We start from the raw sequence: 15094 nt of genomic DNA, 5'->3' as shown, positions 1-15094 counted from the left end.
TCCATAAGAATATAGATATATACTCACACTAAGTGTTAAGTTCTGTTGAGAACTGAGAAACTTTGCTGAAAGTTGTTAAAAGAAATTTGAAAATCATGTAGGTAACATATAAAGGAATCTAGTAAAACTCAAGGTTCTCGAGCCATTTTCTAGGAAATGGAAGGTAAAGACAAAATTGTTAATGATTTTAGTTGTAGATGGTAAAGACAAAATTGTGTTTAATTATAATTTTTTTACTATATAATAGAAGTAGGCGGCATAAGATGGGGTATTTGTCTTTTGAAATTCACTTTGATATCTCATCTATCTTTTGACTTAGTAAAAAAAGGTGCGGACCAAAAATTTGAGCAACTAGTAATATATGTTAAGAGTGATATTTAAATATTTGAATAAGTTATACGATGCTAGTAATGAGCTAATATATAATTTAGTCCCTTAAATTGTTTTTTACTCTGCACCTTCCTGTAGATCATGCATGATGCATGTTTCAAAAGCATGCATTTTAGAAAACTTGCATGATTCGCGTTTCATATGCATTCCGCTTTTTCTTATTTTTAAAATCATATGTAACCATGCCTCTTATATGAATTGAATTAGTTAATGTATTATTTATGTTTTTTTTTTGGTCAAGTAATCTAGTGGATAAATTCATACACATTATGTATGGAGAAGTGGAAAATTTGAGGTTCGAACCCTGACCCCTGCACATAATATCCCTGGTAGCTACCAACTGAGCTCCACTTACGGGACAATGTATTATTTATGGAGTAGTACTATTTAGCATGACTCAATCACCCACGACAACACACGAGATTTGAATCGACGGATGGCATACAATGCATGGGAGGAGAGAGAATTAAAGCAGTGTTGCCCATCATTCATCCAAAGGTTATGCGTGTGTCGTGCGTTCTCGTGCATGTAATTGTGTAGTGTGAAGAAGCAATTTCCTTATTTATGTTACACGTATACAATGATGTGATATCACGTTTTTTCGAAGAGGCGATGTGATGTCACGTTAATTAATTAATATTTTTATTTGAAGGATTGTCAATATGATTATGAAAATACATGAATTATCATATTTATCAACTGACACGTCAACACATTATTTGATTTATGTGCAAAATTATTATGCCTTGATGGAGCATACTAACTAAACTCCTCTTATATTTAATTTAATTTGTATACACCTACAATGATTTTTTTGCCCATACATCCAATCAAATCACATATTTTTAAAGAGATGTTTTAGAAATTAACATATAAAAGTGACACTATAATTTGATTTGATTAAATGTATATGTAAAATGATCTTAAACTTTAAATGTATAGAAATTAATCTCAACTATTAATTTTACATGGACATCCAATAAAAGTCAATTATTTGTCCATCCATATTTTGCTATTGAATGGATGACAATGCAAAATTATTTTTTATTGTTAGTTTTTAGTGTGTGTGTCCTATTTTCTCTAAAAACTGCCAAACTTATTTTATTGAAAAGAAAAAAAATAAAAATGGTGCTTATTAAGCAAATGAATCACATTTATAATCCAACATGAACGATCACAGAAGCCTGAACTGAACCACACGAAGGAAGTCAAACACAACACAACCTGACAACTAAAATGGCTGCTTCTTCTGCTTCATTTTCCATCACCTTAACATCAAAAACCCCAACAATCACTTCTCACACCCCTCATTTCCGATTCAAACCCTCCCCTCTTCGCATCTTCCTTCAATCCACCCGCAAACCCATCACTCTCCGCACTAACGCCTATATCCCAATCCAATGCCTTTTCACTGGCCTCGTTGAAGAAATCGGCACCGTCAAAAAACTCGGCGAATCTCCTAACGGCGGTTTCGACTTACAACTCAACGCTAAAACCGTCCTCGACGGCGTCAACCTCGGTGACAGCATCGCCGTCAACGGCACATGTCTCACCGTAACGGAATTCGACCAAACCGCTTCCGATTTCACCGTCGGTGTAGCACCAGAAACTCTGAGAAAAACTTCTCTGCTCGAACTCGAACCCGGTTCACCGGTGAATCTCGAAAGAGCGTTAACTCCGGTGAGTAGAATGGGTGGACATTTTGTTCAAGGTCACGTGGATGGCACGGGGGAGATTGTTTCGATGATTCCTGAAGGGGATTCTTTGTGGGTGAAGATTAGGGTTGAGAAGAAGGAGTTGTTGAAGTATATTGTGCCTAAAGGGTTTATTGCTGTGGATGGAACTAGTTTGACTGTGGTTGATGTTTTTGATGATGAAGGTTGTTTTAATTTTATGTTGGTTGCTTATACTCAGAACAAGATTGTTGTTCCGTTGAAGAAGGTTGGTCAAAAGGTTAATCTTGAAGTTGATGTTCTTGGGAAGCATGTTGAGAGGCTTCTTAGTAGTGGTTTTGTTCCCTCCATTGCGTCGGATTCTTCATGGTCTTCATCTCAGGAGTAGTAGTAGTTTATTTGAGTTTATCTACAGAATAAGTTGTTTTCTGTTTATTTTTATAAGCTCTCCAGTATAGCTTACGAAAATAGCTTATACGGAAATAGTTTGATTTTATTTTATCTTATGTTATCAAAATAATTTACATATAAGTATTTATATGATAAGTGCTTATTCTATAAGTGTTAAATTAACTTGTTTATCAAAACAAAGATTATGTATTGTTCTCCTTTTTTGAAAAGCAAAGTATAAACAAAAAGGGTGGTTTTGTATGTTTGTCTGTGTGTGAGGTTAATTGATTGTTACACAAGAGTTAGTAGTAAAGAGTGAGCTTACATTTGGTGACTTTACAGTGAAGCTTTCAAAAGGTGAGCTTGATTATGCTGATTGAGCTATTATAAACTATAATTGGAGGTTCTTATTCGCAATGTATGGTTATTTGTTAATATTATTGACATTGACTTTGGTTTTTGTCTTTGTGATTCAATCTATCTATTTTTATTTTATCTACTATTAATAAGAAATGGTTCAATTTTTCTTTTGAAGATTATAGTAATGTATGATTTCTGAGACTACTTTTATAATAGATTGATTGCCTGAATAACCTGGTATAATCGTGGTTGCTTTTACTATCTTCTTTGTATATGATATTGATATCATTAGACACTTGTTGGTGATTTTTTTTTTATGCAACTGGGGATATTAATTTGTATGATTGTATCAGTTAATGATTATGTAATGTTGAGATATATGCAAGTTAATTTTTAGGGCAGCTTCAACTTCCGTAGTTATTAATGTTCTATTATGATTATCTTGGCAATAGCATTTGCCTGTTACACAATTGGGTGCTGTGTAAATTTTGTAGTAATTGCAGGATTGAGACAGGCAGTGTATAGAAAGATTTGAGTCTCTTGAAATCTATTATGTGTTCTGTGTACATATCTTTCATGTGTGTAATAAATTATGTACTACAATCGATCACGTGCATAGTGATTATAACTTATACAAGTCTGACTGGTGAAGATTACATTAGCTGTTAGCAGCTTTAAATGTTGGATTTCATATACAGTAAATAACAACCAGCTTTGGTTGGGTGAATGTGTTTGTTTCACATGTTAAACCAGGGTAGTTGATTTTCTTGTAGTTAGCTAAAGTACTCTTCCGTTTTTAATAGATTTCATCAGTGTTTTCTTGGCCAAATAATAAACCAAATGATTGTGGTTTTAGTGCGAAATTGTGGACTTATGTGCACACATTAACCTATAGAACAGCTGTGAAATATGAGGACATAATGCCTACGGATTGTCATTCTTCATCTCAAGATTTCTCTCTTGATAAAATTTTAGCATTTTATCAGCGGACACCTTTTTTATCACACATGTTCTATTGTGAACTTGTTTCTGATCTGGAGAAGTTAAGTCCAACTTATGATATTCTGTTTCTTCTTAAAAGCTTGGAAGGCATGAACAGATTTATTTTTCATCTCATGTCACGCGAAGGAATGTGTGATTTCACCGAATGTAAAGTTAATAATCTGGATAGCCTAAAAATAACAGTTCCTGCTGTCTAACTAAATGAGTTTGTGAGCAGTAAGTTGACAGAGAAGCTGGAGCAACAGATGAGGGACCCTTCGGCCGTCTGCATTGGCAGTATGCCTTTCTGGTGTAATCAGTTAATGGCTTCTCGTCCTTTCCTATTCAGCTTTGAAGCAAGATGCAAGTACTTCAAACTGGCAGCATTTGGTCAGCCACGAATACCACCTCACAATAGTGATTATAACTTATCTCTCACATGCAAGTACACATAGAAAGATGCAAGTCTCTAGAAACCTACTGTGTTTCTGTGTACTTATCTTTCATATGTGTAATAAATCATGTGCAACAATTGATCCTTGAAGTGGAACGTGCATAGTGATTATAACTTATACAAGTCCGACTAGTGTAGATTACATTGGCTGTTAACAGCTTTAAATGTTGGATTCCATGTACAGTAGACAACAACCAGCTTGGGATGGATGTGTTTGTTTCACATGTTAATCCAGGGTAGTTTATTTTCTTGTGGTTAGCTAAAATACTCTTTGTTTTTATTGCATTTCATGTGTTGTTGATGGCAGAAAGCCAAAAATTTGCTATATAAACACGCCATGGTGGGCATTCCTTCACAAATTGCCTATGGCGGTTGTCCAAAAGTCCGCCATGCCATTGCGGAATGGCGGTGCTATGGCCGCCATTTAACAACGCTACATTTCAATGCGTACTTCATATTTGCGCACATATATGTTTGTCGTGTGTTTTTTTTTCTTTTGTTTTTTGTGAGCAATATGTTTGTCATGCATGTCTAGTTTGTTTTGTACAAGTTTGTTTGTTTGACCAAATCTGGCATACTTGTGGAACTGCTTAAGAATGCCAGTATTTCAAGGGGAAGCATGCCATTGGTGTACCCAGTATTTAGCGGTATTCAGCTGTTGGTAGAATCTAGTCAAAGGTCCTCAAGTGCCTATGTTACACTTTTCAGCTGCCCTATCTCCTGCATTGTCAAATTTATGCCTTTGTTTATAATCTTGCAGAGCATATAAACACAGGAAAATGCTTAGAACTGGAATTATATGATTCTGAGAAAGGATTCGAAAAGGATAATATAAAGAAAACGTTGTCTTAGATGCATGATCTAAAACCGTGCATTCAATTGCACAATTACCGCATGTTTAACATACGCGATATATTAATAGGGAAATGCTAACAAGTGCCCTTGAAGCACTTGTTAAAAAGTTTAAAGATGAAATTTTGTCTTGGAAATGATGTATTCAACACATTGAAAGTTTAAAAAGTAATTTTTTCTACGTAAAATTTATAAATTACTTCTATTTTTGAATCCTTAACTAGTGCCCTAAGGGCACCAGTTAGCAAGACCCATATTAATATATGCTACGTATCGGGAAAGATTGTGTGGTGTCCCGGACAGTTAATTATTGTGTAACGTATAAATAATTGATGCTATTAATTAATGTTATATGAATCACTCTTAAACAAATATTTTCACTTTAAATTAATATAATTGATGTTATTTGTATCTTTTGAGGACGAGCAATGTTTAAGTCTTAGATCACCCCTAGTTTAATGAAGCCTTTGAGTGAATGCATGACCTACTTCTTATTTGTGTCTATTTAGTTGTGATAATTTTTTTTTCATTACTCAAGGTCGAGCAATGATTCAAGTTTGTAGGTGTAATAACGGACAAATATGTCATTTATTACCTTGCTTTTATCTCCCATTATATGCGATCCTCGAGTGCATGCAAAGCCTATTTAGCATTTATTTAATTAAATTAGTCTTTTGTTATTTTAAGTATGTTTATTTGAGTTTTAAGAACCTTTTATGTTTTCTAGTGTTGGTTTGAGTGACATGTCGTGAGAAGATGGTCAAAGCTACAACGTTGGGAAGCATGATAACGATGTGAGAAGCTATATCGCTAGAAAGGAGTCTGAAGCTATAGCGTTGAAGATATCTCAGTACGGGTTGTACAAGTGTACAACCTTGGGTCCATTATTTGCAAGCCTTAAAGTTTACATGAGCTGACTCTAGGGAATGTAGTACAAGGTAGAAGGAATATGTTGATTCCAAGAGATACGGCTGCTAGCCAGCGGCGGACCTAAACAAGGCATGGTGTGGCAAGTGGCACAACAGTCCAGGCTCAATTATTTTTCCAATTTTTTTTATCGATTCCTTGTATATTTTTACTCATATATTAATACAGTCACTTAATTTTTATTTTTTTATGTTTATACATGTGATATATTTTTATTCATTTATTAATACGGGGACATAGATTTTTGTAATTTCTCCACGTGTCTATATTTTTACTCATATATTAATAAGATGACCTTTTTTTATTTTTTTTATTTATACATGTGTCTATATTTTAACTTATATATTAATATGGGGACCATTTTTTTAATTTATACACATGTCTATATTTTCACTCATATTTAATACGGAAATAACTTTTTGTACAATTTGTACATATGTCTATATTTTTATTCATATACCAATACATAGATCTATTTTTTTATGATTTCTACGCAATTGCGAATTGCTTTCAAAAAAAGAGCGTAACACGCTCACCCGTCTGTATGCACAAGTATCCTGCTAGAGTATTTGATTCATCTCTTGTTACCTATATAGAAAGAGATGTTCATAGAATAATTAGTAATGATAATTTTAGTTCACTTTCAACAAATGGAAAATAAATTATTTTCTTTGTAATTTTTGTTGCTACAACTATTTTTAATATCTTTTTATTGAATTTAGTATTATTTAATTATTTGACAAAAACAATTTGCCTCACTAATATTATATGTCCAAATTCGCCCTTGCTGCGAGCTTAGAGGAGATAGTACTGAAGGATACATCTGGGAGATGTAGAAAGCTACAACTTTGCGATGAGTCAGACTTGGTTTATTGGATATGCACTAAAGTGGGCTCGAAACCTCTTGTGCTTGGAGAAGAAGATAAGAGAGTCTCAAATAGTACACTAAAGGGATAAAGTTTATTCTTATGCTTAATAGTTAAGGCAAGGACCATCTCATGGAAAAAGGCTAAAAAGGACACTAAAGGATAAGAAAGGACTTGTACTATAAAAGGACAACAAGACCTAATTTGCAAATGTGTCCTAGTGGTGGGTTGTGCTTAATAGAATAGAGATCGGAGGCAACAACCTCCAATAAACCCTAGCAACCATTAGAATTTCAAATCATTCTTCTTCATCTCATACCTTCATTCATTTCATATTGAAAGCATATTAGTTAGAATCTTAGAGTTTTAGAGTCATTAAAGTAAATTGTTAAGGGAGATCTGCAAAGAACTCACCTTCGTCCTCAAAGGTTTGTAATTTCTCTTTCATAAGCTCTAATCTTATCTAATGATTTATGCAATTATGTTTTTATCTCTTATTTTCTCTATTTCTAAGGTTCAACTCACCATGAGCTAAACCATCCTTGTGGTTTAGACACGGTGATGCTATGATTTAACTATTTTCCTAGCATCAGTCTAACACAACATAAATCACACGACATGACTATTGAATGTTCTTTTTCCAAAATCAAGTTGATATGTGTCTTAATCCCAACTTTGCATCCATCAATGTCACAAATTAAATCAGATTAAGCCTCTTCTTCTAATTCAAATTGTTGGAGGAGTCCACCCACTTGAGCTATATAATTCATACTCCATATAATGTAGAACAACCTTGTCAGTTATATGACACTTTAATCATTTAAAGGTGCAGAAAAGTATTCCAAAAGTATGATGGAATTTACAAAACAAAAAGGATGAAACATGACATAGTCTTATAAATTCCTAAATAGACATAACAGTTTAAATATCCAGTGAACTAGAATTGTGAGCAAGTTGACATGTATCCTGCAGTTTAGCGAGACATTGTAATATATGGATTTAGTTACTACCTCACTCTCTTTATTCTAAAATCCATTTCCAACTTCACACTTTTCTCAATGCTCACTCAGAAATACTCAACTCGATGAATCAAACAAAAAAAAATCCTCAATTAAGAATGATGAATTTTTGTTGAAACTAAATTAAAATAAGCCACATATAACAAAATTTCTTGCGAAACTGTAGGATACATGTCAACTAGCTCACGATTCGAGTTCACTGCATATTGAAACAATTCTATATATTTAGGAATTTCTGAGACTCTTTCATGTTTCATCTTGTTTATTTTGTAAATTCTCTCCTACTTGTTGTAATATTTTTCTGCACATTTAGATGATTAAAGTATCATATTATAGACAAGGTTGTTCTGCATTGTAGGGAATATAAATTATATGGCTCTAGATGATGGACTCCTCAAACAATTTGAATCAGAAGAAAATTCAAAATTCGATTTACTTTGTGACGTTGATGGATGCAAAGTTGGGAATAAGACATGCAACAATTTGGTTTGGAAAAGAGCATTCAGCAGTCATGTCGTATGATGTATGTTGTGCTGAAACTGATTTTTGCCGTGAATGTTGTTGCATTCTTTGTTACAAAACATTTGATTCAAATCATGGTGACTATAGTTATATCATGTGCAAAGTTAAACATGGTGATAATATTTGTGGGCATAATTCTCATTTAAAATGTACTCTTCGATCTTACATGGCCAACACAGTGGGAGAAACAATAGCAATGGATGGCAAGTATATGAGTCAGCACTTTGATGAGAATACTTGATTGATTTCTTGTACAAATGAGCTTTTACAGACATGTGAAGCTATTTATTCAAATGATGATACCAAGGAAAAATAAATAAATGTTGGTATATCATATTTACCAATATTTATTTATTTATTTTTCTTCTTGATATCATCATTTGATTCAATATCTTTGCATGTCTATAAAAGCTTGTTTGCGTGAGAAATAAGTCCAGTCATCTCATCACAATGTCGACACATACACTCATCATTTATTGCTATCATTTCTCCTAATATGTTGTCCATGTATGATCGAAGATCACATTCCAAATGAGCAGCGTGACCACATGTAGTATCACCATGTTCTACTTTGCACATGATATAACTATATTCACCATAAGCTTATTCAACTATTTTGCAAGAAAAATTGCATCAACATTCACAACAAAAATCAGATACAACACAACATAAATCACATGGCATGACTAGTTAATAATCTTTTTCCAAAATCAAGTTGATGCATGTCTTAATCCCAACTTTGCATCCATAAATGTCACAAATTAAATCAGATTATGCCTTCTTATTCAAATTGTTTGAGGAATACATTAACTTGAGATATATAATTCATATTCCCTTTACTATAGAACAACCTTATCAGTTGTATGACACTTTAATCATCTAAAAGTGCAGAAAAGTATCACCAAAAATATGAGGAAATTTACAAAACATAGTATATGAAACATGAAAGAGTCTTATAAATTCCTAATTAGACATAATTGCTTCAGCAGTGAACTAGAATTGTCAGCAAGTTGACATATATCATGTGTTTTAGCAAGAAATTGTGTAATATATGCCTCATTCAACAAAAACTCATGAAATATAAAATGTTACAATAATTTATGAATTTTTTTGTTTGATCGATCGATTGAGTATTTCTGTGAGAGCATTGAGAGTGTGGATAAATGGGAGAAGTTAGAAATGAATTTTAGAATGAAAAGAGTGAGGTATTAACTGAATCCAATAAACAAAGGTTAGAGAGGTTTATCAATTTCTTCTTCTCTTCACATCGATCATTCTTAGTTTAATACTTAATAAAATTAGGGGTGTAACGGTTCGGTTTGGATTGGTTTTCAGTCAAAAAATGTCCGAACCGATGAAATCTTCATCGGTTCGGATTGGTTCGGTTTTCACTGTTTTTCAAAAAAGAAACCGAACCAAACTAATCGGTTTGGTTCGGTTTGGATTGGTTCGGTTGACCGGTTTGTTTAATAATACAATTAAAAAAAAAATCATATTCTCACAAAAATATTTCATAGAACTTTGTATAATTGTATTTCATATTTTGTTTTTTCATGTTCTCTATTTTTCAAACAACTTTTCATAACTAACCTTACTCAATATTTCATACATATGATCCAAAATTCATTCATCCATCATTCTTCAAAAACAACTTCATCAAACTTAAATATTTCAATCATCCATGATATATACATGCATCATTCATCAACAAACACAAAACTTTCAAAAAGCACATCCTAAAATTAAAACATTGTCAAAATAACAAATCAATGGCATAAACATGATAAAATTAATTACCAAGAGATAAAGAGTCTGACTGATGAGATGAGATGAAGATAATGATGAGAGAAAGTGAATGGATTAAAAAGTATTTTATGTTGGACTTTAATTTTGGGATTAACCATAAGTTTATGTGAGGTAGGATAATATTAGTAAAATAAGGAGTGAGGTTATCATAGGATTGGTTCATCGGTTTCACGGATCTCGAAATGAAAAACCATGAACCAAACCAAACTAGATCGGTTTTGATTGGTTCGGATCGGTTTCAAACCGAACCAAACAAGGTCGGATATTTTTTCGGTTTGGTTCGGTTTGGACTTTCGGTTTCGTTGGTTTAGTCCGAACCGCTTACACCCCTAAATAAAATATTATAGCTTCCCACATTGACAAACTACGTTAAATACCCTATATTTTAGGATTATAAACGATTTGTCAACTTTCCACAAGTGTGTAATAAATGGTCGTAAGTGAACTAGCCTAACCTAGTGCTTGAAGCAATGAACCGAAAAGCTTGAAAGATTCTTGCAACAAGGGATAGTGCCGTGTTGGCAGGGCCGTTCCTACAAAATTAGAGGCTCGGCTCTAATTGTAAGATAGGCCCCCTAGTAAAAAAAACATTACCCTTTTTTAAGAGAAAAATGTTACAAGTGTTTTAAAAAAAGTAAGAAAAAAAATTATATTGTGTTTTTAAGAGAAAAGAGAGTATTGAGAATATTTAGAACTCAAAATCCATGTTAAATTGATGCCCAATCATACTAAAAAAATAATTCTAGTAGAAAAAGATCTGCACTTGCCTGCTAAAGCGAGAACTCAAAATCCATGTTAAATTGAGGCCCAATCATACTAAAAAAATAATTCTAGTAGAAAAAGATATGCACTTGCCTGCTGAGTGCTGAGAGTTGAACCCAGGAACCCAGGATACCTAGTATACTCACGCATGGCTTAACCACCAGGCTATCTCAACAATTCTAATATATGTGTGCGCGTTTAGTATATATTAAAGTTTTTCATGCATTGTACAAATAAAAAATAATAATATTTTGGGCCGCCAAATTTGGGAGGTCCAACTCGGTGGAGCTGTTTGCACTCCCAAAGAGCCGGCCCTGCATGTTGGTTACACGAGTTCAAAAGCGTGAACAAGTTGTATCTAGGGGTGTATATGGGTTGGATAGTCAAAACTAAATGAATAAACATTTTTTAAAATATTGACTAAGACGTTTAAAAGTTGACTATAAAGAAGCAATAATTTAAAATATGCTTAGTTGATTACAAAGTGAAAACTTGTTTTTTTACGATAAAATGAATCTACTTATAAACTACTTCTCTTTGGAATCATTTCCGATTAACATCATTGTAATATTATATACAATGGCTCATCCACTATTTTTTTTGACTTTGACCAAGATTTGAGCATCAGTTTTAAAAAGCTCAATTAGGATAGCTTCATGGAATAACCAATAAGCAATTAATAATTTTATTTCATCGTCTGCTCAAATGATCATAGTCCAAGCTATAAAAAATGAGTAAAAAAGTTACAAATAATACCATAACTCACAATATCTCTTCAAATATTTCATGAGATTAAAAATCATCACAAAAATATTTCTACAGTAAATTCAATCAATTGGTTAAATTGAATAGGCTTCAAATAAATAAAACTAAAATGAAGTGTCTCTAATAGTTTAAGAATCATAAGGGATTCCCAATAATTTGTTTCTAAATTATAAAAAATTTCTAAGAAGATTCACAATATATATTAGATGGAGTGTTTTAGCAACATGCACCTTTGAGTGTATTTAGCTACTTTTTAGTTATGACTTGCTAAAACACTCATTCTAAAAAATAAGTGGGTGTATTTTATCCAATGCTTGTGGGAGTTGATAACTTACACCCACTTATTTTTTAGAAGGAGTGTTTTAGCAACATTCACCTTAAGGTGTATTTAACAACTTTTTAGTTATATATTTGATAAAACACACCTTAATAAAAACTAGTGGGGGTATCCTAGCAAACCCATATATATATATATATATATATATATATATATATATATATATTAAGTGTTATTTGAGCATCAGTTTTAAAAAGCTCGATTAGAATAGCTTCATGGAATAACCAATAAGCAACTAATGGTTTTATTTCATCATCTGCTCAAATAATCAAAGTCTTGAGCAACCATAAACGAGTAAAAAAAGCTACATATAATACCATAGTTCACAATTTTTCTTCAAATATTTCATGAGATTAAAAATCATAATAAAAATATTGTTGAAGTAAACTCAATCAATGGTTAAATGGGATAGACTCCAATACTTAAAAATTCAATGAAATCTCTCTAAAACTTTAAAAAAACAAAAGGGACTCCCAATATTTTATTTTCAAAATATATAAAATTGGTTTCTATAATAAATTTATAACGATGTGCATAGTTGACTACTAAAGACAACAATTTTGTTTAGGATAAAATAAATCTACTTATAGATTTATTCTCATCGAAATAATTTTCAATTAACATCATTGTAATATTATATACAATGGGTCATCCACCATTTTTGTTATATTAAGTATGATTTGAGCATCAGTTTTAAAAAGCTCGATTAGGATAGCTTCATGGAATAACCAATAAGCAATCAATGATTTGATTTCATCATCTGCTCAAATAATCATAGTTTCAACCTACCACAAACAATACAATGGATCATTCACCCTTTTTCTTATATGGACTATGTATGGTTTGAGCATCAGTTTTAAAAAGCTCGATTAGTATAGCTTCATGGAATAACCAATAAGCAACTAATGGTTTTATTTCATCATCTGCTCAAAAAATCAAAGTCTTGAGCAACCATAAACGAGTAAAAAAAGCTACATATAATACCATAGTTCACAATTTTTCTTCAAGTATTTCATGAGATTAAAAATCATAATAAAAATATTGTTGAAGTAAACTCAATCAATGGTTAAATGGGATAGACTCTAATACTTAAAAATTCAATGAAATCTCTCTAAAACTTTAAAAAAACAAAAGGGACTCCCAATATTTTATTTTCAAAATATATAAAATTGGTTTCTATAATAGATTTATAACAATGTGCATAGTTGACTACTAAAGACAACAAGTTTGTTTAGGATAAAATAAATCTACTTATAGATTTATTCTCATTGAAATAATTTTCAATTAACATCATTGTAATATTATATACAATGGGTCATCCATCATTTTTGTTATATTAAGTATGATTTGAGCATCAGTTTTAAAAAGCTCGATTAGGATAGCTTCATGGAATAACCAATAAGCAATCAATGATTTTATTTCATCATCTGCTCAAATAATCATAGTTTCAAGCTACCACAAACAATACAATGGGTCATTCACCCTTTTTCTTATATGGACTATGCATGGTTCGAGCATCAGTTTTAAAAAGCTCGATTAGGATAGCTTCAGGGAATAACCAATAAGCAACTAATGGTTTTTATTTCATCATTTGCTCAAATAATCAAAGTCTTGAGCAACCATAAACGAGTAAAAAAAGCTACATATAATACCATAGTTCACAATTTTTCTTCAAATATTTCATGAGATTAAAAATCATAATAAAAATATTGTTGAAGTAAACTCAATCAATGGTTAAATGGGATAGACTCCAGTACATAAAAATTCAATGAAATCTCTCTAAAACTTTAAAAAAACAAAAGGGACTCCCAATATTTTATTTTCAAAATATATAAAATTGGTTTCTATAATAGATTTATAACGATGTGCTTAGTTGACTACTAAAGACAACAATTTTGTTTAGGATAAAATAAATATACTTATAAATTTATTCTCATTGAAATAATTTTCAATTAACATCATTGTAATATTATATACAATGGGTCATCCACCATTTTTGTTATATTAAGTATGATTTGAGCATCAGTTTTAAAAAGCTCGATTAGGATAGCTTCATGGAATAACCAATAAGCAATCAATGATTTTATTTCATCATCTGCTCAAATAATCTTAGTTTCAAGCTACCACAAACAATACAATGGGTCATTCACCCTTTTTCTTATATGGACTATGTATAGTTTGAGCATCAGTTTTAAAAAGCTCGATTAGGATAGCTTCATGGAATAACCAATAAACAACTAATGGTTTTATTTCATCATCTGCTCAAATAATTATAGTCTCGAGACACTAAAAATAAATAAAATTAAAGCTACAAATAATATCACAATTCACAATATTTCTTCAAAGATACAAATTCTAAGACCATGTCATAATAACAAGCACAACCACGATAAAAATGAAGACCTTTAGTCGAAATTGTTGGACTTGGACAACAAACCAAAATCATAAATATAAATAGATGAAGCATCATAATGTTAAAACATTGATAAAGATCGTGTACCTAACATGGTTGTGCTTATTGAGTTCGGGTAATCTTCATCTAAGGAGAAAACAATATCTTGCTAATCTTCTCCCATGTATAGTGATTGAATATCTACAAAATCATCGTCAAATGAATGTAGCAATGATGAAAGTAAGTATTTGAAACAGAGGCCGCCGTTTCCTAAGGCATGAGAAGATGAGAAGAATATGAAACCAATTAACAAAACCTAATCTTAAAAGGTACCCGATTTTTTCGTTTTTGGGCTTAGATGGGCCAAGAGCTATAAAAAAAAGCCCAAACTCTCCAAAAATACAAAGACCTGCTTATTAAGCCCCCTACTAAACCTCTTAAGTATGAGCTTGTATTGAGGTTGCAAAACCAACGCCTTACTTTTCGATTCGGGACAGGTTGCAAAACCATGCCAAATTTTGTACACCCCTATTGTTAATAGAGAAATGCTAATTTGTGCTTTAAAACACAAGTTAAAGAGTCAAAAGTAAAAATATTA

The 15094-nt window shown here is 31.9% G+C and overlaps 8 non-coding genes and 1 pseudogene across 9 annotated transcripts; 1 reads left to right on the top strand and 8 right to left on the bottom strand.

Moving 5' to 3' along the window:
• Positions 1-1435: 1435 nt before the first annotated feature.
• On the top strand, positions 1436-2714 carry LOC146956112 (riboflavin synthase pseudogene; annotated as a pseudogene). The gene has a single exon (XR_015019120.1). The product of XR_015019120.1 is annotated as a riboflavin synthase pseudogene (transcript).
• An 8906-nt stretch (positions 2715-11620) lies between these two features.
• On the bottom strand, positions 11621-11705 carry LOC146956111 (small nucleolar RNA SNORD36). Its single transcript, XR_015025337.1, has one exon. It is a non-coding gene; the product is annotated as a small nucleolar RNA SNORD36 (small nucleolar RNA).
• Positions 11706-12281: 576 nt separating this feature from the next.
• On the bottom strand, positions 12282-12366 carry LOC146956110 (small nucleolar RNA SNORD36). The gene has a single exon (XR_015025033.1). It is a non-coding gene; the product is annotated as a small nucleolar RNA SNORD36 (small nucleolar RNA).
• Positions 12367-12785: 419 nt separating this feature from the next.
• Positions 12786-12870, bottom strand: LOC146956109 (small nucleolar RNA SNORD36). The gene has a single exon (XR_015025055.1). It is a non-coding gene; the product is annotated as a small nucleolar RNA SNORD36 (small nucleolar RNA).
• Positions 12871-12948: 78 nt separating this feature from the next.
• LOC146956108 (small nucleolar RNA SNORD36) lies at positions 12949-13033 on the bottom strand. The gene has a single exon (XR_015025099.1). It is a non-coding gene; the product is annotated as a small nucleolar RNA SNORD36 (small nucleolar RNA).
• Positions 13034-13452: 419 nt separating this feature from the next.
• LOC146956107 (small nucleolar RNA SNORD36) lies at positions 13453-13537 on the bottom strand. The gene has a single exon (XR_015025283.1). It is a non-coding gene; the product is annotated as a small nucleolar RNA SNORD36 (small nucleolar RNA).
• A 78-nt stretch (positions 13538-13615) lies between these two features.
• LOC146956106 (small nucleolar RNA SNORD36) lies at positions 13616-13701 on the bottom strand. Its single transcript, XR_015025062.1, has one exon. It is a non-coding gene; the product is annotated as a small nucleolar RNA SNORD36 (small nucleolar RNA).
• A 419-nt stretch (positions 13702-14120) lies between these two features.
• Positions 14121-14205, bottom strand: LOC146956105 (small nucleolar RNA SNORD36). The gene has a single exon (XR_015025181.1). It is a non-coding gene; the product is annotated as a small nucleolar RNA SNORD36 (small nucleolar RNA).
• A 78-nt stretch (positions 14206-14283) lies between these two features.
• On the bottom strand, positions 14284-14368 carry LOC146956104 (small nucleolar RNA SNORD36). The gene has a single exon (XR_015025044.1). It is a non-coding gene; the product is annotated as a small nucleolar RNA SNORD36 (small nucleolar RNA).
• Between the last annotated feature and the right edge of the window lie 726 nt (positions 14369-15094).

Source organism: Medicago sativa, chromosome 1 (genome assembly GCF_051527215.1).
Source record: "Medicago sativa cultivar Bolivia chromosome 1, Bolivia_mono, whole genome shotgun sequence".
NCBI classification, from domain to species: Eukaryota; Viridiplantae; Streptophyta; class Magnoliopsida; order Fabales; family Fabaceae; genus Medicago; species Medicago sativa.
The sequence above is the reverse complement of the archived record's forward strand: the minus strand, read 5'-3'. Positions and strand labels throughout refer to the sequence as shown.